This window comes from Dermacentor albipictus, chromosome 10, assembly GCF_038994185.2.
Source record: "Dermacentor albipictus isolate Rhodes 1998 colony chromosome 10, USDA_Dalb.pri_finalv2, whole genome shotgun sequence".
NCBI classification, from domain to species: domain Eukaryota; kingdom Metazoa; phylum Arthropoda; class Arachnida; order Ixodida; family Ixodidae; genus Dermacentor; species Dermacentor albipictus.
The window spans coordinates 39,588,763-39,614,494 of record NC_091830.1 but is presented as its reverse complement, the minus strand read 5'-3'; the positions used below and the strand labels follow the sequence as shown (position 1 = coordinate 39,614,494).

Genomic DNA, 25,732 nt, shown 5'->3' with positions numbered 1-25,732 from the left:
GCAGGTGAGTCGAATACCTAAAATTTATTAAAAATAAACCTTACGGCCTTTCTTTGAATATGTTCAAGACAATAAATGTTTCACTTAGTATGAGGATACCATATAATTCACGCATATTCCAGTGTTGGCCGCACAAGAGCAGTACAGCACAGCAGCTTAACATTATTGGGAGCAGTTTAAAGTTTATGTTTAAGGAGACAAACTTGCGGAAGGCGCATGAACAAGCATTATCATTATGAAGATTCCAAGACAGGTTTGAAGTGAGTGTTACATCGAGATATTTATAGCAACTTCTTCTAATGGTGAAGACTCTAATATGTAGATATTTGACAGCGGATTTTGTTGACGAATTATTGGAAGGGAGACACATTTGCTCGTGTTAAGGGTCATTCCCCATTTTATACATGATTGATGTATATTGCCCAGACTATTTTTGAGATCATTTTAATCGTTAGTTGAACTAATTTCTTTGAACAAAACACGATCATCAGCAAACAATCTTATCTCTACACCAGGACGATCAACAACACCGATATCATGAGTATACAATATAAAGAGCAAAGGGCCTAACACGCTGCCCTAATGAAAACCGGACGTGACCGGAAGACAGCCCGATTGTCGACCCGCTACATCAACGTATTGTTTGCGATTACTCAAGTTGGCTAAAATCCGGATAAGTTTTTGTGGGATGCCTATTTTTTCAAGTTTGAAAATCAGTTTACTAGGAGGAAAATTATCGAAGGCGTTGCAAAAAATCCAAGAAAAGCACATCTATCGTGCCGTGTGTATCGAGGGTCAATGGCAGAGAATGAAATAATGTGGCGAGTTGAGTTACGATTGATAATCCTTTTCGAAATCTATGCTGATACTTGGTCAATACGCAGCTTCAGTCGAGGAAGTTTGTTATCCTAGTAGCTGTGATATGTTCGATAATTTTACAGCATTGCAAATTTAATGACATAGGATGGTAGTTTCCTAGCGTCAGGCAGCCTCCTTTTTTAAAGATGGGTACCCTTTCGGTTGTAGTCCAATCACTGGGTAGTTGTGAAGTCAGCAAAGTGCGAATATATAACCAAAAAATTTAGCAAGAGGTAAAGCATATCATCGTAGGAATACGTTTGGGATATTGCCAGGACCACACGATGTTTAGGTTTTCAAATTTGAAATTGGATCTGGAGTTCGATTGGCTTGGCATTTGGATCTGAATTGGATTGATGATTTGGATTTCAAATTGGGTTCAGAGTGATTGTTGGTAGAAATTTCAACATACAGGAATAGCTAGTATGGGATGCGCAGCACCTGCTGAACATATTATAAAATAATACAGGCAGGAAACGTGTTAAGGCTCAAATGTGAGAAGCCTCCTGCAAGCCACTTGATCTCACGGATGAGAAACACACGTTCCCAATGCAATACATTTTCCTCATTGCTTGCTACGGCGTTGTGTGCACAAGTTCAAAGGAATTGCCACAAGGTCACAGTTGCGCCCTTCATACAGAATCGCTTGTCGCCATGAGGAAATGGCTTCACTGCTTTACCGCCTTAATTAGGTAGAATACACTTCATATGTGTGTTGTTTTAGCGTGGAGGTTTGCGACAGGTTTAACGCGGCGCATTAATTTTAAGTAATAACCGTCGAGCTAGGAAATGTTAAGCCAGCTACGTTATCTATGGTAATTCGCCAGGAATGCTTGAGCGCAATCTAACGAAGCTCCGCACTATTGAAGGGCACATTGACTGTACGGTGGAAAAGTTAGCTTTCCACCACCCCAAGCAACCAAACGTCTATTCTAATTTTTTTCTCTTATCAGTGTTCGTTTTTCTTTCTTTTTTTACGCCAGGGCTTTTTCCAAGGCGTCCACGAAATGACTTACGAAACTTGTCGAGAGCTTCTAATATAACGCAATTGAATAAAAGGAAAAAAAAAACGTGCGGGTGAACGTGCGTGAAATAGCTCATATGCTAGGATTGTCTGTTGAATCTGTGGCTGCTGTGGCGACATATGACGTAAAAAGTTTTATGCAACCACTTAAAGCGGCCGTAGGCATTTTCGCGCGTTTTCACTTGACGCTTATTGTCAATTTTGATAGCCCTACTGATACTACTCCTGCTACTACTACTACTACTACTACTACTACTACTACTACTACTGCTACTACTACTACTACTACTACTACTACTACTACTACTACTACTACTACTACTACTGCTGCTGCTGCTGCTGCTGCTACTGCTGCTACTACTACTACTACTACTACTACTACTACGGGTACTGCTGGTTCGCAAGAAGCTCGACAGCGTCGCGTGAAATGCGCAAATTGAACGATATATCACGCGTTTTGTTTATTCCGCCTAACAAATTTTGTCTTAATGTTATGGAGCTCATGGGGCATTTCGACCTGGTTCATTAGATTTTTCATTGAGGGGGCATCGCTTGCACGGTCCATGTCGCTAAGAAAAAAAGTCGGTAATGATATTTTTAATTATTCACCACATTGCGTATGTTAAAATTGCCAAATTGAAGCAGTCTAGTATAAAGCCATGTATGCATAGCGCAAATCCTGAGACTGGCATTGGGGTTCCGGTTAATATCATCCCAACCTATTAAACGAGTCCCTTTTGAGAAACATTCAATTGGAACGTCAGTCGATTTCGGAGAACAATATAAGGACGGATATCTTTCATATTGTATCTGGTGTGAGTCTTACGACTTCTATGTATTCAGCAGATGCATCTACGATTGCTCCGCTTCAATTTTCTAACTACAACATGTGCCCTAAGGGAATAATCAAAAACGCAGTCAATGAAATATGTTTTCTCTTTATTTTCCATTCGGACATTGCGATTTATCATGCAGGTAGTTTTGAACTTTACCCGCATTCCGCATAAAAATAGCAAGGGCACTATGGCAGGCCAATTAAAAAAAGTTCTCGCACTAAATAGAAACCTGTGGTAAATCATCAAACCGGTTTCGAGCAACAGGTTCGCACTGTAAAATTTGCTCATTATGGAAAGTAGTTGGATATAGCATAACGGCTATCTGTGTAGAGTTATCTATATACGAACTTCCTCTCTAAACCTAAATCTGAATACTAAAAATTAAACTAAAACTAAAAACTGAAATTAAAATGCATTTATTGAAGGGAAAGCTACGAGCTGTAGCCGGCAATTTCCGCACGTTTTTTTTTCTTAGCTACACTTGCTTCTTTGAAAGTTTTTATTGAAAACAGGAGCGGTGGAACTGAACAAGCACCTGTGTTTGCATAAAGCGGAAGATCAAAGACTGAGATGAAGATGTGCTTCAGCCAACAATCCGAGAACCCACATTCATTTCCCTCCTAATTCCGAACAGGGGCCTAAAGCCGTCCCCTTCTTTAAAATAAAGGCTTTATCATTCATTCATTGAAAACAAAAGGAGAGGTGGAGCCCTTCGGGGGCTCCGCAGTGGGTGGAGTCCCTATTCCGGGGTCCTATTGGTGTGAGTCCCCAGCTTAGCCCTCCGGACCAAGGCCTTCTGGGTCTGAAGGTCTTAGCAACCAAGCAGGACCGCCTCCCACTCCTCTAGGGTGGGGTTAGGCTTGGCGGAAAGAGTTGAGTTGAGCTGGCAAGCCCAAACCATGTGGTGGGTGTCAGCCACCTCCCCACAGTATTGGCACTTGCCAGTGAAGGAAGAATCGAAAATTTTCAAGATTGCTGGGGCACAATAAAGTTTTAATGAAAAGTCGAATCAAGATGCGTTCATTTGCCTTTCCCAGCCATTTTGCAGGAGTTGGGTATTGGCGATGCCTATCCTTGTGATCGGCCGCGATGTCTTTGAATGTAAGATAGGCGTATTGAGGCTCCAGGCACTCAAGATCTAACGGGGACGCCTGGTGGATGAGTGCTCGGGCCGCCTTGTTCGCTACTTCATTCTCTGTGAAGCCCTGCTGGCCCGGAGTCCCGACTTGGTTACGGGCGGTAGGAACGATTACTCCGTTGCTCTAGTTCTGCAATATTGGTTCCGCGAGTGGGTTATGATATATTGAGATCGAGGATCAGAGGCAGCTAAGGCGACACCTACTTCTTCCGCTTGTGTAGAGTCCGGAGCTTAGAAAGTGAGCCAATCTACTTGCTTTTCTTCGCGGATGACTGCTGCTGAAGAAGGCAGAAGTGCCAGAGGAGCATTATTTTGTCATGTTGTAAGCTAAACGTATGTCAAAAGGGCTCCCCAATCCGTGAATGTGAGACCCATAAGAAACAACATAAACACTTGCGGCGGCATCTGTCGGCAGCGGCATGCGACGGAAACGAGATAGATTTCTGCAGGACACATGTAGGGTCTGTGAAAAGCGCTAATTGTATATAATACTTGCTCAGTCGATGGTTGTACTTCCGGCAAGAATCATCATTATTCTTGCAGAACGTTCTTTTCCCGTGGCCTACTTCCGATATGCGGCTCTGCCGGCTCAATGGGTAATTTTCTCTCAGTCAAAATTTGCGACTGAACACCCGTACAAGTGCTTATCAAGTGGATCAACCATGTGTGCACGCAGGTAACTTATCCTGCGCTTTGTTAATGTGTAAATTGCGAACTTCCCCTCCCTATATAATGTCTCCGCGGGGTCTCGGTTAAAGGTTACTAAAATTCTATAGGTTACAATATACAGGTTACATGCTGGCAGCAGATCAATGTAACTAATAAGCAGCACCCGCCTCACTCAGTTTCGTCATTGTAACCATTAGCATGAGCAATATAATGAAAACATCAAAAGGACGCGCGAAGCAACCGTTATTTTATTCGTTACTCATGTTTATAGGTATACTTATAGGTTACCAAGATTAGAGTGTATACCAAACTCCCTGGCAGAGACGCGCCACACCCCCGCATAAGACTCCATGTTTGTTGTTATAGTGGCGTTGTAAGGCGGCCGCTGCCGCCTGGCGATGACCACTATGGCCTTCCCTATCCATTTTTCTGTGGAGCGGTCGAACTCTGACGGCACTTTTCCAGGGTTCGGGCTCTCGAACACGTTTGTGAACGTGAAAGTCGTGTTTCAAGCGGAGCCGGTCCAGCAATTACCGTGTAGACTTTGTCTTAGCTAAACATGTGTATTGGTAGGCGAGGTGGGCTTCCTTGAGCTCCTGAAAGGTGTTCACCAGTCTCAAAGCGACATGTTTCGCGTTAGAAGTGGGGACATGGAGGTCAAAGGCATTCTTCATCTTTTTGCACAAGATAATCTCGACCTTGTCTTCATCATGCTTCCGCAGATGGAGATAGGAGACCGAATTTAGAATTCAATTCGTTATTAAAGTATTAGCCAGGCGAACAACTTGCTTGCTTCGTTATCCCCCTCTCTTGATGGAGACACGACGGGTCATTCGGTCCATTTGGTCCCCAACCTTGCGGAGATTTTCCAGTGTTGTGTCGACTTGTTGACTGCGAACAAAAAAAAAAATCCGAGAATTCTGGTCTCCTTGGCCGCGTGTACGGTGCCACTAGCCATAGAGAGACGGACTTGTGTCATGCCCTTATGAGGTGTTCTAAGGCATACTAATACTGACTTGTCTGGTGCACACTGAAGTCCGCAGCACTGCGTATAGCGATCCACTACGTGAGCAGCTGCTTGCAGGATTTCCTCCATATGCCCTATGTTTTTCTCTGTGGTCAAGATGGTACTCTCGATACGTGAAATCATACAGATTTGTTGACGATCGCTTGTTTAGATGTCGGCGCAATTGGAAGAGGATATCCGAGCCACGTGCCTCCGGTAACGCGGCAACGCGATAAGATGTCGATTTCATTTTCAGTATGCGACGTATGGAACCATACCGCAGTTACATCCAAAACGCTGACAAGCATTCTTATGCATACTTCTTCTAAAAAAAAAAGCTGGCTAGCACGGCGGGATGTTCTATGGCGTAGGTTGTAGGCGCACGGAGTTTAAGATATCCATTATGCACTTATCTTTGAGTGTTCTATTATGTATGAGTATCGCCAAAATGTTTTGCTTGTTCAATACAGTGCCAATACAATGTGCCTGTGTTTGTAATAATCTCGTTCTACTGCATTCTCATTAACGTGTAGTCTGGTATACGAGCAGAACCATAGCAAGGAACAAATCTAATCCCTCAAAACATAGTTCTAGACATTACTCGCGAGAATTATTCGCTAGTACGTGCCGCTTTTGCACCCGAACTTTACAGTGGGAAAGGAAGAAGTTTTCCCGGGGAAATAAAAAAACTTGAACTCATCTAAGAAGGGTCAAGCAGAGGTCCAAGCGACATCATACTTCCTTTTTGTTTTGTTCAGAACAAACTGGCAAACGACCGCTGAAAAAAGTGGCTGGGATTCATCGTGGTTTGGACCTAGTGATACGAATGAAAGCTCTGTTGAGCATGGTTAGACATGCTTTTGCTTCTTTGAGTGCTTTATTACACATCAAAATCTTCATCACTGTCTTGCTGTAGGTTGACTAAGGTACGTACTAATTTATGGTCTGTAACGTAGTTACTTGCGGGTAGAACTTCGGTTATGTAATGTTCAGGCTCAGCCAAGCGCCTGCGGCGAAGAGTTGAGGCGCTGAAAAAGCGCGCGCTTCAAAGGTGGGACTGAGCGACCAAGAGCCGGCAAAGTTGCTGTGAAATCTTCACTTAGTCACGTGGTACCCGGCGGCGAGGCTCGAGTGAGCGCAGGTGAAGCACCCTTTCGTAGCGGATCATGTGACATGACGTCACACCTTCACACTTGCGCGCCGGCGGCTGGAGGTCAACCGCGCGCCGAGATAGATCTTCGAAGTTGCACCTGGAGGTGCAGAGCTTTCGCTCTAAAATCGTTAGCTGGAAAACGAAAGGCATTTCTTTTTTTCCCAAGTGGGGACATTTCTCTAGTGCGCATGTGAGCAGCCATCTCGACATGGTTCATGCCTTTCGCCTCTACGGTCGCAGGTGCGCCTGTTCCTCGCAGTGTGCCTTTGACGCACGAGCCTCTAGTTCGCCATCTGCATTTTGCGCAAACCGCACCAGAAATTCAAGACACTGGCGCACCTTCCATCGCCGTTATCAAAGCATGACCGGTCGCTGATCTATTCACCGCCCTGAAGATCACGTTTCGACAGTGCCACCCCCTTCCTGCCTACCGTTTAAATAGACGGCAGCCGGTACCGGCGTTTAGTGGGCATGTGAGCTGCCATCTCGGCAGCATTCTTCATGCCTTTTGCCTCTATGCTCCGCCGCATCGTAATCGGCTCTCTTTTAAGCCTAAAAGATGCGACACCCGCTTCTTGTTGCTGCTCCCATGCCCACACGTCTTTATTGCTACCTTGTGCCAATGTGAACACGTCACTCTCTTATCGCTTGCGTCTGGTGACGGCGAAACTAACCCTGGCCCTCCCAAGACTACTCGATCTAACTCTACTACATCATCAGGTGAGACCAACGTATCTGAGCAAATATTTCAATAGCTTAATGATATTAAAGAGCAGACTTCAGAGCTTGCCCGAGGTTAGACTGACCTTTAGCTTGAAGTCAGAGCTATAAAGACTAGTCAAGAAGCCTTGGAGTGTAAACTTCGGGTTATTGTTTGGCGCTTTGATTCCGTTGAAAACCATACAAAACCACTTGATCATATGACATCCTGCTTGTCTTAAGCTCACAAAATCACTGAGTTTCGAAGATTGCAGCAAGATGTGCTTGAATCTAGACGAGATGACTACGAATTCCATTCCAGACGCAACAATCTAATTCTTCGCAGCATTTCTGACGGTCACAGACCTTGGCTTCAAACAGAACAACGTACACTTCCTGCCATTTAATCTGCTTTTGGGAATGCCTTGCTACCGAGTGCAATTGAACGCGCCGCTTGCTTTGGGCGATTGGTTAGTCTAAATACCGGCGAGCCATAATAAAGTATACCGACTTCAGAATAAAAGAAACCGCGCTTTCCTTACAATCAAAACTGAAAACCGAAAATATCTTCGTATCTAAAGATTTTTTCCCTGCCATCTGGAACATAAACTGTTTCACTACACCAAAGAAAAATCAGTGTCATCTTCCTTCAAGATGAAACTTAAAACACTACACTTGGACGGCAACCGCTTTATCTATGACCTGGCGACTAATACTTTTACAGAAGTGGAATGGTCATTCGCTACTCGTGAACTAAGAGTAGTGGTGGTAGTTCGACCGCATGTACACTGCCACGTGACACTTCTACATAGGGATGTGCGAGGGGATCTGGTGTTCATCACTCAGCTGCGTTGGTGCTCCACGCTTCACCGGTTTTACCTGCAATGAGCGCAGTCTTTTTAACAAGTTCGGCACATTTAATGCAACTAGATTTCTGTGATGCTGATATAATTGCGTTAGCGGAAACCTGGCTACATCCCAACATTAGCGATCATGAAGTTTTCTCGAATGTCTCACACTGTTAATTTATCGCTGTGATCGCACCTTGCGCCGGGGTGGTACTGTGGAAGTGGAAGTATCGCCTTGTCCTATCATTGTTCCTTCCTAGTGTGCCGTCTCTATTGACGCTTCATCTATTGAAAAATAGAACCTTCAAGCATTCAGCAAAGTGATGCGAACGGTGCCTGCATACTGTGTAATCACGCACACAGTATACAAAACAGCCTACGTTTCAATAAAGAACAAGCACAAAACCGGCATTCCAACCACCTGATCGATTCTAAGGTGCTCTTAATACCAATGTGAAACACGTAGTGCTCCCCGCTTGCGTTTCAATGTAAAGATTACTAGACAGATTTACTATAGCGTAAAACGCTTGCGCTAGTGTTAACGTATGACTCAGTGCTAACGCTAATAGAGGCTGTACTGAGGCGCACAGAATTGTCTTTTAGAATAGTGGAGCGGAGGAAAACGCCAAGGATTTATGGATGGATGTTGTGAGCGTCCCCTTTCAAAGGGGGCGGTGGGTTGCGCCACCAAGCTCTTGCTATTATACTGCCTAGTGATCTACCTAGGTTAAAAAATAAAAAGAAGGAAAGGAAAAAAAAACCGGATGAGTTCCCATAACCAAATTTTCTGACCCCCTATTGTGAACTTTGTTTCTGCACGTCTCCGTTTTTTTTTGGCATTTCCCTACTTTTCTTCCACCAATCCTTTAGTCGCCTCCTACTAATCTCTATTGCGGACATCTTTACCTACCCCTTGCTCTCGCTGAACCTAAGGGCTTCAGGTTGGCTTGTGGTGCCTAAATACATCTGCTGGGCAGGTATCTTCACACTCTAATAAATCATGCTCCATCGTTCCCGTACCTTTACCACATTCTTCCTTCCTATATATTTTAGTGAAGCAATGAAGGGGGCTAGTTGGTGGACGTTCATGATTATACTGCGCTTAGTGCTATATCTCGCTTGATCGTTACGTGTTCTAAGGCATGCTGATCTCGCTTTGAAATGTAATGAGCTTTTCTCTGAGTTATCATAAATTGTTTCTTTCCCAATTTAGTTTTCTTCCTTTTAAGTAGTTACTCATTACCGGTTTATTTTCCATAGCCGCCACCCATGAGATTTTTTCAGCCTCTCTGACTTTCCGCTTGACGTTCTCTTTTGTTGTCATCCTAACGAAAATGTGCGCGGAAAAGACGCATACGAGAAAAAGAAAAACTACAAACATGGGCTCTACTCGCCACTGACAGTTCATTAAAAAAACCGAATAATTGGAAAACTACGGAGAAAGGAGAACAACCACCCTCTGAAGTGTGCACGAGAAAACAAAAAAATAACATACACTTGCCAGCAGCGGAGTTGGCTAATCAAGAACTGATTTGCACAAACTCCCGAAGGTAAGACACTTCTGCCTGTGACAAAGCTATCGAAGGTTGACTGAAGAATTGGTCCCCCTCCAAAAACATGTAAAAGGCTTCCGGTTTTCCCCTTGTTGTTTGCGTTCTATGCCTGTAAAATCTGTTTTATCAAAATCGCTTTTACGCAATCTTAAGTGGCAATGAACCGCCAAATGCGAACCATTCCCATTCTCTACATTGAGCGCCTGTTCCTGGATACTGATATTTAAACATCGATTTGTTTGCCCTACGTAAAAATTTCCACAAGAGCATGGTATTTTAAGAACACCCTTTGGGAAATCGTTGGAAAACTCGCCTTGTTTGGAAATAAACTGTCTTTCTCTCTTTCTAGTCTACGTCTTTTTGCGCACTTTGTTGTTAAGATGGAACCACACCAACTTGGCCATCTCTCACCTTTGTTGCTGTAATTTCTCACCCTACAGACCGCACACTTTCTGGTAGGCTTCGTAGTTATTTTCCTCCACTGTGAATAAATGTTTTTCGCGCACAAATACCTCAACATGCTCTCAGCCCATTTACTTTCTTCCATATTCCTGAGTCGTCCTTCATAATAAATTTTACTGTGACCTTCCCTCACTTCAAAACTTGCCCCGCCCATATCACCCTGCACAGCTTCATTTGTAGTCTTCCCGCGAGCGCCCAATACGAGGCGTCCCACTTACCTTTGGTTGCCATAGAGTCCTGATTGCAGCCCTGATTTCAAGTAAAGAACCGCATTTCCCAATTTAGTCCTGGAATCATTGCACTTCTCCGCATACCCCGGAGCACCTCGTACGTACCTATTCTGTCCCCATAGCGCTCTCAGGTTCCTTATGGCAGCATTTCACTTCTCCTTTACTGCTATTGTTTTTCCACATGCATATACGGGGCCATATAGATGTAAAAACGTCAAGCATACTGGCAAGCTTAATCAGTAGGAAATGTTGAGCTAATCAAATGCCAAGTCTGTAATTTCCTCACTAAGAATGAGGGAAAGACAGGCTTTGGCGCCATCTCCACGCGGCTACAGCAAACATCAGCAATTATGGGCAAACTTTCCCGTTAAGCCTACTGCGCCGCTAATTCAGATAGTATCCAGAAAACCACGCCCATTTGTCACCATTATGCCCCTGCCTAAGCATCATCACTCGAATCTAAAGCAAATGGGCATGAGCAAACGATCACAAGTGGGGAACGAACAAGCCGAACAGTGCAGGCATGGCGTCTCGGTGGGTCCGAAGCGGGCAGCCCTCGCTTTTACTGGCGCCGCCATTTTGCCGCACGTAAGGCTCCCCTTACCTCAGTTGGCGCTCAACGCTAAATCCCGGAAAATAGCAGACGTACGTAAGAGATCGAGCCCCGTTTATGCACGACGCATGCGTAGTGTGGGGCACGCGTCGTTAACACTAACTCCTTGTCGCTATGCGCTTAACTAAAACGGTCCACTGTTGTGCAAGCTGCCGCGGCGAAGGGAGCTTGCGACGTCAGGAGCGAAGTTCGTAGCCTTTCGCACATAAAATAAGCAGCCTAGCAATTGATGCAAACGTTCTTGCCGTACCGCTATGGGTGGCGGCGCACTGCAAAAAATTATCATTGCGTGTGTTACTATTATTACTCCAAAACAATCACGCGTTGCATACCACCCCTCAGCAGTTGTAGTGGTTCTTTTTGAACTGCTTTGCAGGACATCCAATATCGCAGCGACGGGAGGGCGTTCAATTTTTTTTATGTCCACAACAGGATGAACGCTTCTCCCAGCGATCTCCAATCACCCCTATCCGGGGCTAGCTGATTCCAACTTGCGCCTTCAAGTTTCCTAGTTTCATCACTTGACATAATTTTCTGCCATACTCGATTGCATTTCCCTTCCCTTAGCACCTTTTCTGTAAATCGAATTGTCCACCGGTTATCACCTTACACGCATTAAATGACCGGCCGAACTGCATTTTATCTCTTAATGTCAACAAGAATATCGGATTTCCCCGTTTTCTCTCTTATCCACACGATTATCTTCATGTCTTTTAACGTTAAACCTACATTTTTTGTTCCATCGATCTGTGCGTTGTTCTTAACTTGGTCTCGAGCATCTTTGTTATCCTCCAAATTTGTGGCCCATATGTCAGCACCGGTAGAATGCAATCACTGTACACTTTTTCTTTTCAACGACAGCGGTAAGCTCCCACACATGATTTGGTAATTCCTGCCGTATGCACTCCAAGTGAACATTATTCTTCTGTAAGTTTCTTTCACATGACAAGGGTACCCTGTTAGTAATTCCCCTAGAAAAACGTATTCCTGCCCAGGCTGTAGGGGCTAACTGGCGTTTAAAAATTCTTATTCCCTTGCCAGAATATTTAGCACTGCGTTTGTCTTTTGCATATAAATCTTTAACGAGACCCTTATAAATTCTCGGTTAAGGTCCTAAATGATTTGTTGCAAATCATCCCCGTTGTTGAACAGGACAATGTCATCTGCAAACGGAATGTTGTTGACATATTCGCTGTTGAACTACACCCTTATGCTTTTTTCAGTCTGTGAGACTGGTTTTTTTTCTAGGTATATCATGAATAGGATTGGAGCGATGCTCTCGCTGTCACACATGTGCTCATCCAGTTAAAGGTCATGGTAAATATATCCACATAAAGAAACGACCACGATGCCTTCAACTCATGTCATTCATGTCGTTCATGGCTGCAACGTCAAGACATGCTTGTCATGTCATTCATGTGATGCATGGTATGTCATTAGATTTATGTAATTTGTATCCTGATGCATAACCTATTAAAAGTTTGACATGAGTGACAGTCACGCTTTGACATCAATGACACAGACGAGATGATATGGAACTAATATATCCAATGACATGATATGGATTTCTTTCAATGAATATATTGCGGATATGCATGTTGACTTGCATTAGGGACAAGTATGCGCATGTGAAGACACGAACTGATTCCAATGAGTACCGCGACATCCTTGTGAAAAATGCTACGAATTCATGATGCGCGTGCACGCATGAATGGTATGACATTATAACGCAAATGGATGGACAGTTGGTCAAGTCGGTACGGTAACATACTCTTTGTTTGCAGTGCGGAAGTTACACTATAACCACGATAACTATGAGATTATGAAGTATATAACCACGACAAGAGCTCACACCAAACGCATGGGCCAAGTTCATAGCTAACTTGGGGTGGTGATCGCGCTTGTGATACATGCCGTGGTGTTAATTGCATCGTTATTTCAGTTCGTAATCACGCTCTCTCACCTCCGATTGTTGCTTGCTACGTGCGCTCGAACCACGTGGCAGGCGTGAGAAGATCCCGTCATTTCCGCAGCACAGCAACGGGTAGTGTTTGCGTCTGTTCAAGCCGTAAGTGCAAAGTAAGTTTCCCACGAGTGTTCACTTCCGAACGGCGGAAGGCAACGCACCGCCTCGTCGTTTCGGCCCGAGTTCGTACCGGACTTTCGTGCCCCTGGTCCTCTGATCAGGGCGCTTAACCAAACATCTAGGCGTTCCGTTTGGTGGTGCGCAAAGGGTCGGGCTACGCTGCAGCGAATTTCCCTGCAGCGACGTCACGACTCGCCCACGACGAGCAACGCAGCACGCCACTCGTCCGAATGGCGACAAAAGTGACACGGGATTCAAGTTGTGCTATAGTTTGGCCGTCAAGCCAGCCGTTTGTGCCTTGCAAGTGATACAACGTGCAGCCGTCAGCGAGCGTTGAGCTTCCTGCGTTTCTCAGCCACGTGACACCTCCAGGCCGATGCTTCGCATCAATTCGATGGATGGTAGGAAACGTGCAATCGTCGTTACCGTCGTCGTCGTGTTCCTGCTGTCGTCACGCGCGCGTTTTCGCGTTCACTTGAGTTCGCCGTACTCGCGTCGCACACACAAATACTGGATTTACGCAAACATGTCGGCCAACCTGGTAGCACCTTGATGAGCACGAAACAATGCTGCCTAGCCGGCTACCTGCAAAATGTTCCGCGTAACGTCGATTCCCGCAGTGCGTGGGTTCCGCGCAATTTTATTTTACCTTGCGCGTATCGACAGCGTTGGTTGAAACCCGCGGGACTGGGTGAACAAGGCATCATCCCATTCCATTAGCCAAATCGATGTCGCAAGAATGAGACGGTAACGGCGACGCTGCTAATAGGGCGATGGGATGAAGTAACATAATTTGCGAGAAACAATTCTAGGCGTTAAGTGCATCTACTCATTTCTCTGCCGACCATCACTTCCTTAGCTCATGTATATTCAATGGCAAACCTTAAGATGCAGGTGCCTACGCGCATGGCGTTAGAATGACGATATCCATTTCCGTTAGTGACCCCGAACAGGCCGAAATTCTCAAAACACGACACGAACGCGTTTTCCATTCAAGCGGGCACGCGATGAGGTCGCGACCTGTCTTCTATCAGCGCTGTCGTGCACAGCGCCAAACGCGACGCCACTTGGCAATGTTCCTAGAACATTTCTTGAGACCGGATAACCCAGCGAAACAAGGCCACGGAGCGGGAGAGGGGGGGGGGGGTCACGTGTATGGAGCGTCGCGTTTTAACGCGAAAACTTTTAGCGGGATTGAGAATGGACGGGATGGTGAGCACGAGCGCGGTATCAGTTCTTTGGCAAGTGCGCAATAATTGCTGCGTGTGATGGTTGAAGAAGTCGCGTTTCGGAGAAGACAGATTGTAATCTTTAATGTGTAAGAGGAACCGCAAGAACAAGCGTTAGGTTCGCTAATATTAAAAAGAAAGGAAGGAAACGTCACCTATACGGGCAAGTCTCGTTAATATTTCAGCCTAATCCGAGCTCCTAAAATAAAAAAAGAAGAGCATTTCAGAGGGAGAGAGAGAGAGAGTTAGCAAAGAGAGGAAAGGCAGGGAGGTCAACCAGACGGGCGTCCGGCTTGCTACCCTACAGTAGGGGTAGGGTAAAGCGGAGATAGAAAGAAGAAAAGAGGTATTTCAGATTCCAGTAAAACGTAATCATACAACGGATGCGCAGATAAAGTACAACAAACGTGTCAATGAAAATAAGTAAGACGAAAAACCGACTACAAAGAATTTGGCATTATTTTCCCTTGCGCCCAAACATCTCATTATAGCAATAATAATGGACTATACCGCAGCGCACCATTATGGGTGGTGTGCCGCTAATCTCAAGGCAGCGGATTCAACCACGGCCCTGTGGATCGCATTCCGATGAAGGGGCGGGGGGACTGCGACAACACTAGCGTAACGTCCACTGGGTTCACGTTACAAAAGCCCGAGAGGGCAATATTTATCTGGAGTCTCCACTACGGCATGCCTCATAACATGGATGGATAGATGGATATAACTTTATTGTACGTGCGGCAAGGTTTAGCGCTACCCGGGCTCAGTTCTCCCACGGGGAACGTCAAGGCCCTGCCTCAACGCCACCTCACGGGCTTGCTGGACTGCCCACATCTGGATTCCGAGGCCTGAGCTGCGCAGAGCGGCGGCCCAACTCGACAACAGGGTCTCCGGAGTAACTGCCATCCCTCCTATGACTACATTGCACTCCCACATCAAGTGTTTCCGTGTTGCTGGTCCTTCCTGGCACAATTTGCATGTGTCGTCCTGATGCTTATCTGGGAGGATACGTTTTAGACGGAATGGATTAAGGAAGGTGTTCGTCTGTAGTTGTCGCCAGGCGTCGGCCTGCCTCCTGTTCAATTTGGGACTCGGTGGGGAGATATCCTTCTGGCCTTCAAAAACGCTCCTGTTATGTCGTTGTATGTGGTGAGCCTGTCCCGTTCTGCTCGAGAAGCGTTCTCTATCATGCGAGAAGCGTTGACCTCTTCGGCGCGGTGGGTCATGTCTCGCGCCGTCCGGTGTGCCGTCTCGTTTAGGTTCGGGAGCGCGTCGCCTTCCGTGGTGACGTGCGCGGGGAACCATATGATCCTCGAGCTCGCGGTTTTGGATCTGCCCGCTTTGCCCTGAATAGACAGGGCTTCCTTGGAAATTCGACCTTTTGCGTAATTCTTTACTGCCGTTTGCGAGTCACTTAGTACGACTTCGCATTCCTGTTCTGTGAGGGCCAGCGCGATCGCTACTTCCTCCGCTATTTCCGAGTGTTTGGTGTATACACTGCATGTGTTTCTGATTTTTTACTCTGCGTCTATGACTACGGCGGTGTATTTTTGGCCGTTCGGATATTCGGCTACGTCGACAAAGCGCGCGTTTCTCTCCCTGCCGAATGAACGGAGCAGAGCGTCCGCCCTTGCCTTTCTTCTACCTCGCTTGTAATCGGGGTGCACGTTTGTTCGGATGGTTGCCACCGTAATGGTCTCTTTGATTTTGTTGGGGATTGGCATTTTCTGACTGTGCTAGTTGTGGTACGTTATGCCGAGCGTGTTCATAATGTATACCTTCCCGTCGTGGTGGTCGACAGGCGTTCGAGCTGCGAGATGTGTTGTGCTTCGGCTATTTCTTCTAGGGTGTTGTATAGGCCCAGCTGAGCCAGGAGCTCGGTACTTGTCGATTTCGGCAGGCCCAGGGCTATCTCGTACGTTTTCCTTATGAGCGTGTTTGATCTTGTTCTTTTCCGCGACGTACCAGTTGTGGTAGGTGGCTACTGAGGCGATGTGGCTGACAACGGATGAGTGGATTAGTCGAATGACGTTTTGTTCCTTCGTGCCCGCGTTTCTATTGGTTATTCTCTTTATGAGTGTCGTGGCGCTGGTGACTTTGCCTTCGATCTTCCTCACGGTTTCGCCGTTAGCTACGTTGGCCTCAATGATCATTCCGAGGATATTGGATCTTGTTTCTTTGGGGACAAGATCAGTTAGAAACAATCGATCGCTTAGATTTCCTTTGAATCAGTACAGTTGTAGCAAGGTGCATCCACATAGGTCGCGGAGGCGAGACTGAAAAGTGATTTGAGTGACAGCAGTGCGATTGCATGACGCGGGGCAAAACACCAGTTGATGAAAATTATATACACAATATGTCACTTACGAAAACTTTTCTAAAGTTGCAGAAAATGTAATTAAAATTAGAAAATGTGTAGCCACAGGTTGTTTGCTTTGATCCGCGAAGAATGATGGCTACGAAACTGTGCAGGCTATATGCAGTTTGCCCGTGGTGATGCATTCTGAGATATTATCGTATTTAACACTGCAATGTTGCCTGAGGCCTCTTACGCGTAGCCTCCCCCCCCCCCCCTAAAAAACTATATATATATAGACAATATATATAGTTAACCTTATAGGATTCCGTATGTAACCTAATTTTCAACAGCTCAATCTGAACTAAAAATATGTTTTAGCTATTATCGAAGTACCGGATAGCTATAGGTGGCTTGCGTGCTGTGCTAGTGAAGATGAAAGCGTGGTTGTTGCAAAATATTGTATTCCGGTGTTGCTTTTCTCTTGACAGCGAAATGACATATCTACGTCCGTACTAAGGACACATGCATGTGACAATTAGTGCGAAATGTATTTCAACCCACTGCTCTGAATTCAAGAAAAATGATCAAGGCTCACCGATCGATGCCTGTGGTTATACGCAGGATGAGAGCTGTAAATTCCATTGGTCAGTAAATTTATTTGTGCTGAATTATGGCGCACTGTTGTGGCGAATGTTCTCCCTTGCCAGCGCTTGATTTATATGGATGTGCCTTCTTTGTGTCATGCTGGAGATGGAGCTGGCGCAGTAGCCGACTTCGTGTCACGCGCCTCAAACGGCAAACGTTGATGTTTCCATCCGAGAAGTTCACCGCGCGAAATGTAGATGGCGCTGCGGTGCCTCCGTAAGCCGCCGTTACAGAACGTATGGGCTTCTATGAAATTTTCGGTACCATGCATACCTATACCTTTGTTTTTTATGCGTCAGCATTAGAATGTTCATCCGAACGAAAACCGTCGGCGTTTGTAGATTTCCTCGTGGCGTGCGACAGGAACAAAGAGTAATGAGGACGACGTTAGTGTAAGATGTTACTTGTGAGAACAGGAACGAAGGATGGAGAGGAGGTGAGAGAGCTTGCTGATGTAGCGAGAGGGCGAGTTGACGTCGCATCTTAGGAGCCAATAGGAATGTATGTGGCGCGTGATGTTGCGCTTCGACGCGCACATCCGCATAGTTGGCAGACTGCCAGGGGAGAGGAGGGAATCGCGCTGTGGGGGGATGCGTCAGACTTGGCAGATTCTCGATGTGGTTTCACAGGCTCAGGCATGGCATGCGAAGGCGCGTGCCTTTAAGTGCAGCGTGAAGGAATATGATTAAGGCGTCGTTAAGGAGCCTTGCGCTGTGTTTCAGGTGCTTGGTTAAATAAGGCTCGCAAAGAGTTAATGATAACTCATTCCCTTCGTATCAATGGATTGGCCCAGGGTTTTTCGCTGTGCCCGTATACAAGGACTACCATATGGCCGACTCTGACTCCGCGAACCATGAATCTCTGGATAACGTGTTATACGCATTTCAGATGCGGCACATCGGCGACGAGCAGTGTCGCGATGCCCTACTTTGGTCTGTTTATAAGGAGCGTTGATTCTATTGCCAACGATGCCTTCGTGGGCTTATTCAACCTGAAGGACGTTATGATATGTCGGCGTAATATGTATGCATCGTCGGCCTTACCTTTTTCTTTCTACGTTAACGTCAAGAGACAAGAAGAGAGCGGTGTGGATCATAGAGCAAACTGGTATAGCCGATATTCTAATTGACATTAGGAGAAAAAAAAATGGAGCTGGGCAGGCCCTGTAATGCGTAGGAAAGATAACCGCTGGACCATTAGAGTAGCAGAATGGATGCCAAGAGACGGGAAGCGCAATGGACGACGGCAGCGGGCAAGTAGGGTGATGAAATTAAGAAATTCGCAGGCGCAAATTGGAATTACTTGGTGCAGGACAGTGGTAATTGGGCATCGCAGGGAGAGGCCTTCATACTGCATTGGACATAAAAGTAGGCTGGTGATGTTGATGATTATCAGCTCTCTCTACAAACACAACTATGCTCCATTGCTCAACGTGAGCTTCACGACGTCAAAACGGCAGGGGACGTCAATGCATCTAGCACATATTATCACGTTCGCCGCCGCTTCTATTCGCCTGACCTAGCCCGCTCAATTTGGCGTTATGTGAGCGCCTGCAAGTTCGACGCAGGAAGAAACTGTCTTTGATTTTGTGCTGGTACTCTTCAACCCATTGACGTCGCACCTGAGTCGTTCTGCAAGGTCAGCTTTTTTGGCACGTGTACTACCGAAAACAAGTGGCTACAATAATTCAATTGTTTGGTTTAACGTGCCACAAGCACAATATCATTATAATGCTTGCCTATTGGGGGATCTAGCGCAATTTTGATCAACTGGGGTTCTTTACCATTTACCCAACGCATGGCACACGGGCATTTTTTCACATTGGCCGCATCGAGATGCGGCCGCTGTGGCCCGGATTCCAACCCGCGACCTTATGCTTAACAGTGTTCTGCTTTAGCCAATAAGCCATCGCGGCGAGTGCCCCACGTGTGTTGCCGTCACCACTGATTACGCGACGCACTATGCAATCACAAGAGCGCTTCCTGCAATATTTGGCACAGATGTTGCGAACTCTCTCCTCCCTAGCGATGTTTGAGTGCATAGCGCCCCGTAACAATTACTGAGCAACCGAAGCTGCACATTCCTATTTAAACCTATTGACGACTTCCTACGCCGCTTCTCTACACAGCACAACCTCACCACATCGTGCCATCCCTAAACCAATGGGCTGGTAGAGGGCTTGAACTCGACACTAGACGGACAAACTTTCTATTTACGTGTCAGCCAACCAGTGTTGTTGGGACCTTCCGCTGCCGTGCGTGACATTTGCGGGTAATTTTTCCTGCTACGACAACGCTGGATACTCTCCAGGTTACCTTTTATTGAAACGGAAACGTTGGATACGTAGTTTATTTCTGCTGCCATTATGCACGCAACGCCATTTCCAGGGCTGCCTATGCATGGTGTGTGGTGAAATTGCTGCTTGCTACGAAAAACAAGACGCGCCTAAAGACTAAAGCTTTACAACACTTCCTTTGCTGCTGCCTTTAGCCATGCTGGGACGGTGCTACTGCCGCCCCGGGTCATTCTGTGACACTCGAAGATAGAGGCCATGGCCTGCAGGGAAGGTGACAGTGCGTCATGCCTTATTCGTGATGGCTTCCATCGTGGCTAGTACTTGCTTGTCTTATACTTGTGAATATACCGCATAAATAGTTTCCCAGGTATACCTTGCTTTCAGGTAATAATGCGGTTACTTGAATTTGTGCTTGAGGGTTTGTATATATTGAATACTAATATTGGCATTGAATTAATACCCCAAGGTTAGTTTTATTATTACGCGCTCCGGCCTCCAAAAAGTTACCATAATAGGGTGTGCGCAAGTGCGAAATGAAACATTAGACATTGCATAAGCTATACCATCCACGGGTTTTTTTTTTTTTAAACAATGACATATTTTACTCTTTCACTGGTCACTATTCAATAGGTTTGCTTTAGGTGTAAGCGCCACTACGATGTTTCACAAGAAACACGTTGGTTTGGTATAATTCAGGTAAAAAATAACCTTAGTGGCCTTGGCTATGAGCACAGCTTTCAGCACTGTTTCACGAGCAATGCTTCTTGTATGCAAGAGTTGCCTACCTGACGCGCATATGGCAGGTCGTAACTCGACTTGATACAAGGCAAGTGGCTCGGATGTCATATATATGCAGAGGCAACACAGCCGAAGTTTGAAGCAAAGGTATTGTAGTGAGCTAGACGTTACAGCAGTACGGAAAAGTAGGTTTTTAAGCGGATTTTCGAAACTAGGGCTGGCCTAATGTAAAATATTCCATTATGTTTTAACGCGAACCTGTATATGGCTAACCGATTTGTCCATCCGTCCTTCCATCTGTAGGTTGCCTCTAGTCCGAAAATTCCTCCGGAGCGACCGCACGCGCATGCACAAAAAACAAAGAGAGAGAGAGAGAGAGGGAGAGAGAGAAAGACAGGCGCGATTAGCCAACACCATCTAGATAGCGCAAGGTCGCTTTACTCCGATCCATGATGTCACGCCTCCTGGCCCGGAGTTTTCACTGACAGCACTGGCGTGATGAAAGCAGTGATGTCAAAATAACTGTTCCCTAGCTACTCGGGAGTGTCCCTTTAAGATTATATGCCAGTAGGGCTATGTAACATGACGCCATGGATCGGATTGAAAAGTCCTTGTGCTCTCTAGGTGGTTTTGGATTAGTTGCGCCAGAAGTGATGTTGCTCTCCGTCGCAGCCGAGTGCGCTCGCAGCAGTTTATCTCCGGTTCGGAAATGGGTAAGCCACACGCCATACATACTCCTTAGGAGCTCCTCTACGCCGTACCAATGCAGCAGCCCAGGCACAAGAACAGGCTAGTACGGCCGAGCGCAAGCAGCAATTGTGTATCGAGGTTCCTACAGCCTACCAAACTGTCGTTTAACGAACCATCCGGATTAACTCAGTGATAAAGACCGGGGCCGCACCTCTCAGTTTCGCTGGTTAAACCAGATGTACGGAGTCCTTGGGCGGTGATTTTTTTCATTCTACTCTCCTGGCGTCACATTTACGTAACCACCGACGCAAAGCATCCGGCGTTGACCATCAGCGTTGTCTGAGCCGTCCAATCAAGCGCTCTCCCCGTTTATAGGAGGTCCCTTTAGTTAGCATTCAAAACGAATGAAATTTCCCACAATGAGCGGTTTTTCTTATCTAACAAGCTGACAAGAGTCGAGAAGCAGCAAGTTCAAGTGTAGACAGCTTCGAAGGGACCGAACCAGTGCACTGAAAGCAGATAAGCTGGTGAGAAGGGTGGTGGCAGCGTCTGCAATTGGTCCGCTTCCCCTTGTTTAGCTTATGGTATGTGGTTAAAGATCGAAGCGCTATGCAACGGAAGGTCAAGAATCACGCTAAAACCGGTCCTCAACAAAGAAGATTTGGAGAGCGATGTCGTATAAGTGCAAAAGGACTCAATAACGTTATACCGGCACGCAAAAGGTCTTATTATACGCAAATAAACCCATGCTCTCTGGCAGGTGCGAGTGGTCAGTGCCGGAGCGATTGGCTGGCATCCATCTTCTACTTTTTTCGGAATGGAGCAGTCTCCAACTATTACAAAGAACCTGTTTTGTTAGGCACTATAATGCATTTTTAACGCGCACACGTCACCTTGACGTGGCGGGTTTTCGTGGTTTTGTGACGTCGCGGGACAAACGGGCGAAGTGGTCAAAGCGTAGGAACGTTTTACCAATAGCAGAGGGCTAATGGTTAAGAGGGGTCGATAAGAAATATTTCTTTATTGTTTGGTCTAATCATGCATGTTCAGTATGTGCACATCATATCAGACCGGGAGCTATTGCGGTTTTCGTGACGTCACGGACGGACAGGTGAGGTGAGCTGGCCGAAACATTTTGTCCCAATCATGCGGAGCTGATTGCCGAATTGGAAAAGAAAAGGTTGGAATAACTATACGTTATAGCGCCCTGAGGTCGTTAAGCAACCACCATTTTGAGGACATGGAATGATCGCAGTGTTGTGGGACTGTCACCTAATAAGTCACGCCGCCGGCGGGTAAGCTTTCGAGCAGCATTTTAGCCGGCATTACAAGTGAATCAACTTGGCAGCGCGTGCTATCGCTGAGTCGACTAAACTTTTAAGTGTAACGGCCTAATTAGAACCGCTTGACCTTTATTATCACCTTACAGGCTTTGCATGAGAGGTTTGCGCATTATTTGCAGCTACCCGTCGTTGCCAGTACTTTGTATCTACTCTAAAGGGCACAAGTCTAGAATGTAGCAAGAATCAATCAATAGAACAGACAGATGGGCTAGACTGTTTTGCATTTCGTGAGGCGTAATGTAAACAGGGCGCGAAAGACGACAGAAAAGAGGAAGGCACGGCTCCACAAACAGCTACCGATTTATTGCACGTTTATACGCAACTACCACCGTAATGCAGGAACTAAAAAAAGCCACATAGAATGCATTCCATCAATATATGTCACAGGGGCTGATGTTTGGAAATGAAGAGGAGTTTATTTTTTGACAAAGATGCCTGAAGGGTATAGCTTCCGGAATTCTCGCTATTACTGTTTATTGCGAATGTCTCTATGCTCCTCATATTTGGGTGATCCGTGTTCTTCAGCAATACCTTCGTTCTCTGGAAGGCTTACGGTTACAATGCACTAATCAACATCTTTGATCGTCTCAAAGTATGAGCCTTCATATCAAAATTCACGAAGAAATTCCAGAATAATCTCATCATTCATATTATAAAGGTGACTGGGTCCTATTTTCTGAAATAGTCTGGAAATTTAGAATCTGGAAAAAAATGATTACATTCTAGTTATTAAAGTTCTAGAGCAGCAAGGTATGGTCACAGGACCTAAGAAATTTGCAAGCCCTCTATTCGAAATTTGCTGAGGCCTCTACACAGGAGCTAAGAAAACGACCCAACCAATGTATCCAAGTGACAACCTCCTGATAGCTGAAACCAATTCAATGGCCTAATCGCTTTTGAAATCAGTTTGTCCTAGTGAATGATATGTTATAATTATAGAAATATTATTTTAATAGCAGTGATGCGGAACAGATAATGAGACGGATACGTTTAACGGCATCTCCATAAACCTGGAGAAAGTAACCATGTTTCCATGCGTGAGTGTGTGATAACTAATTTTCTTTGCATAAGCAGAGATGAAGGTGCAGCATGATGCGGTAAGGGAAATTACTTGTAGTTAATGATTGACTTAAGGAAAGGATACATTAATAGAAATGAAAGTGGGTACCTTCAGGTAGATTGTGTGACTTTATTGACCAGCTGACTTTAACCAAGAATTTTCGCGTACATGTTATGCGTGTGGATGAAAAAATATTCCAGATCCACAGCTAAGGCTTGTGAGTGGTTGCGCTGGATAACACTGCCAGTGTTAGTTTTGGTAGGTAAACATAAATATTAGAGAAAGTGTATGAGAAAACGGCAGTGTGGTAGCTCAGTTTTAAGAGCATCGCACGTGTAATGCGTAGACGTGCGTTTGTATCGCACCTGCCGCCAGTTGTTTTGTCGTTGACTTTCATTTCGTTTATCTTTAGCATTTCTTTAATTCAGTTAATAAGCACAACTAATTTCTCACCCATCGTGGTTGCCTGGTGGCTATGGTGTTGGTCTGCGAAGCACAAGGTCGCGGAACCGAATCACGGTCACGGCGGCCTCATTTCGATGCGGGTTAAACGCTAAAACAGCCGTGTACTTAGATTTAGGTGCACGTTAAAGAATCCCAGATGGTCCAAACCTCCCGCGTCTGCCTCTACAGCGTGCCTCGAAATCAGAAACTGGTTTTGGCGCGTAAACCACGCGTAAGAAGAATTCCCCCTATGCTGTCCTTGGCGTAGTTGTTCGTTGGCTTCTTATAATATGCTCTGTACACGGATATTCACAAGCAAGCCCACGCCTTAATTTGAACCACTGGTATTATATGAATTAAAATTTTGGGGAAGCCACACAAGCATGACATGTGAGGTGAGCACGAAAAGTCCGCCAAAGGTTCTGCATCACGAAACAAGATAGCAAGGTATTAAAGTAAGCACAATGCGTGCCTCAGCGACGACTTGTGTGAGTGGATGCTAACATTATTATTTATTCATGGCCGTCTGTGTTTTGGCCCGAATTAATTACAAGACGCACAATTTCTCAGAGCGCAGGTGCGGGAATTTTTTGTAGCTAAGGGTTTATATCGGAGAAGGCGAGGGAGTGCGAGAGCTGTCACTATGGTTGATTGGTGCACTAGGCGAATAAAATGACATCTGTCCATTACTTTTGACGCCATTGACATGTGACATCCGTATAGGTTGAAATGGGTAAGGGATTACAAAAGCGGTTAAAGTCCTGAAGAATTGTCGCTCCACGCCGCCCATGCATCATACGCGTGCTCTACGCGTGGCTCATTAGCTTCTTTTCTGTTTGAACTTTCTCAATGACCGCAGGTTTTGTTTCACCATCTAGAAAAGTGTACGGAATTTCAGCGGGTTGGGGAAATGGCATAAATAATACCGCGCCATGCGATAGATGGAGTTGGCATGGTCCGAGCGTGCCCTTTGGCCTTGCGACCCCTCTTCGTAAAACTCTCGTCATGATTTCATTGAGCCTTTTACGAACGCATTGGAACTCATGGTCGCGCTAAAACGAGATATGGGGTTAAATCAGTGGAAACACCACAGTGTGTTTTTTTCATCTTTTTAACGCTTGCCACATTTTATTCTTTATTGCCTATATTTGAAACGTCGCCAGCATAGGGCATCGCTTGGGCGTCGATCACACAGCCAGTAAGAATCGGGGCAATAGAAGCGACTTGATATTTCGTAGATGCAGGCACCCGAATATGCACGGCAATTCCGTTTTCAAGCAAATAACGAGGCACTAGGGCTGAGCCAACGAGCCTGTAGCCGCACGCATTTGGTGGTGTGAGTTTGGACCAGGGAGGGAACGTGGTTGCACGAGTCGGTTGGTCCCACTTTTCTGGGTGCTCAGTGCATCGAACTCAAACAGGACTCCCCCTTTGTTGAATGTTGATAAATTGTATAAGATATCAAATCTCCCGAAGACGGTTGGAGACATATTTGTTACCGTGAATAATGAACACGTGCGCTCATGTCATGCATATATTTACGGATGCAGTGACTAGATTCTTCCACCGATTCAATGGCCCGTTGGCCGAAGCGTTATGAAAGTTCTTGCTGCAATGGGGATTCTGATTGTACTCTGGAATTTCAGGCACCGAAACCAGGATTTTATTATGAGCGCACCGTGGTGGCGAACTCCGGCTTAGTTATGACCCCGAGGGGATGTTTAACGCGCTCCAATGCATGGGACACGGGTGTTTTTGCATTTCACCCCCATCGAAACACGGCCACCACGGCCGGGATTCGGTCTCGCGACCT

The 25,732-nt window shown here is 45.9% G+C and overlaps 1 protein-coding gene and 1 long non-coding RNA gene across 3 annotated transcripts in view; one reads left to right on the top strand and one right to left on the bottom strand.

The window, feature by feature from the left end:
• Positions 1-13,278, bottom strand: part of LOC135907325 (uncharacterized) — a 35,610-nt gene extending 22,332 nt beyond the window's left edge. Inside the window, exon 1 of the mRNA XM_065439006.1 lies at positions 13,053-13,278. The gene's annotated coding sequence lies outside the window, so the exon portion shown is untranslated. The remainder of the gene's footprint in view (positions 1-13,052) is intronic.
• LOC135907326 (uncharacterized) overlaps positions 7,164-25,732 on the top strand; it is a 240,408-nt gene continuing 221,839 nt past the window's right edge. For both annotated transcript variants that reach the window (XR_010565977.1, XR_010565976.1), the window contains exon 1: positions 7,164-7,404. This is a non-coding gene — a long non-coding RNA (uncharacterized lncRNA). The remainder of the gene's footprint in view (positions 7,405-25,732) is intronic.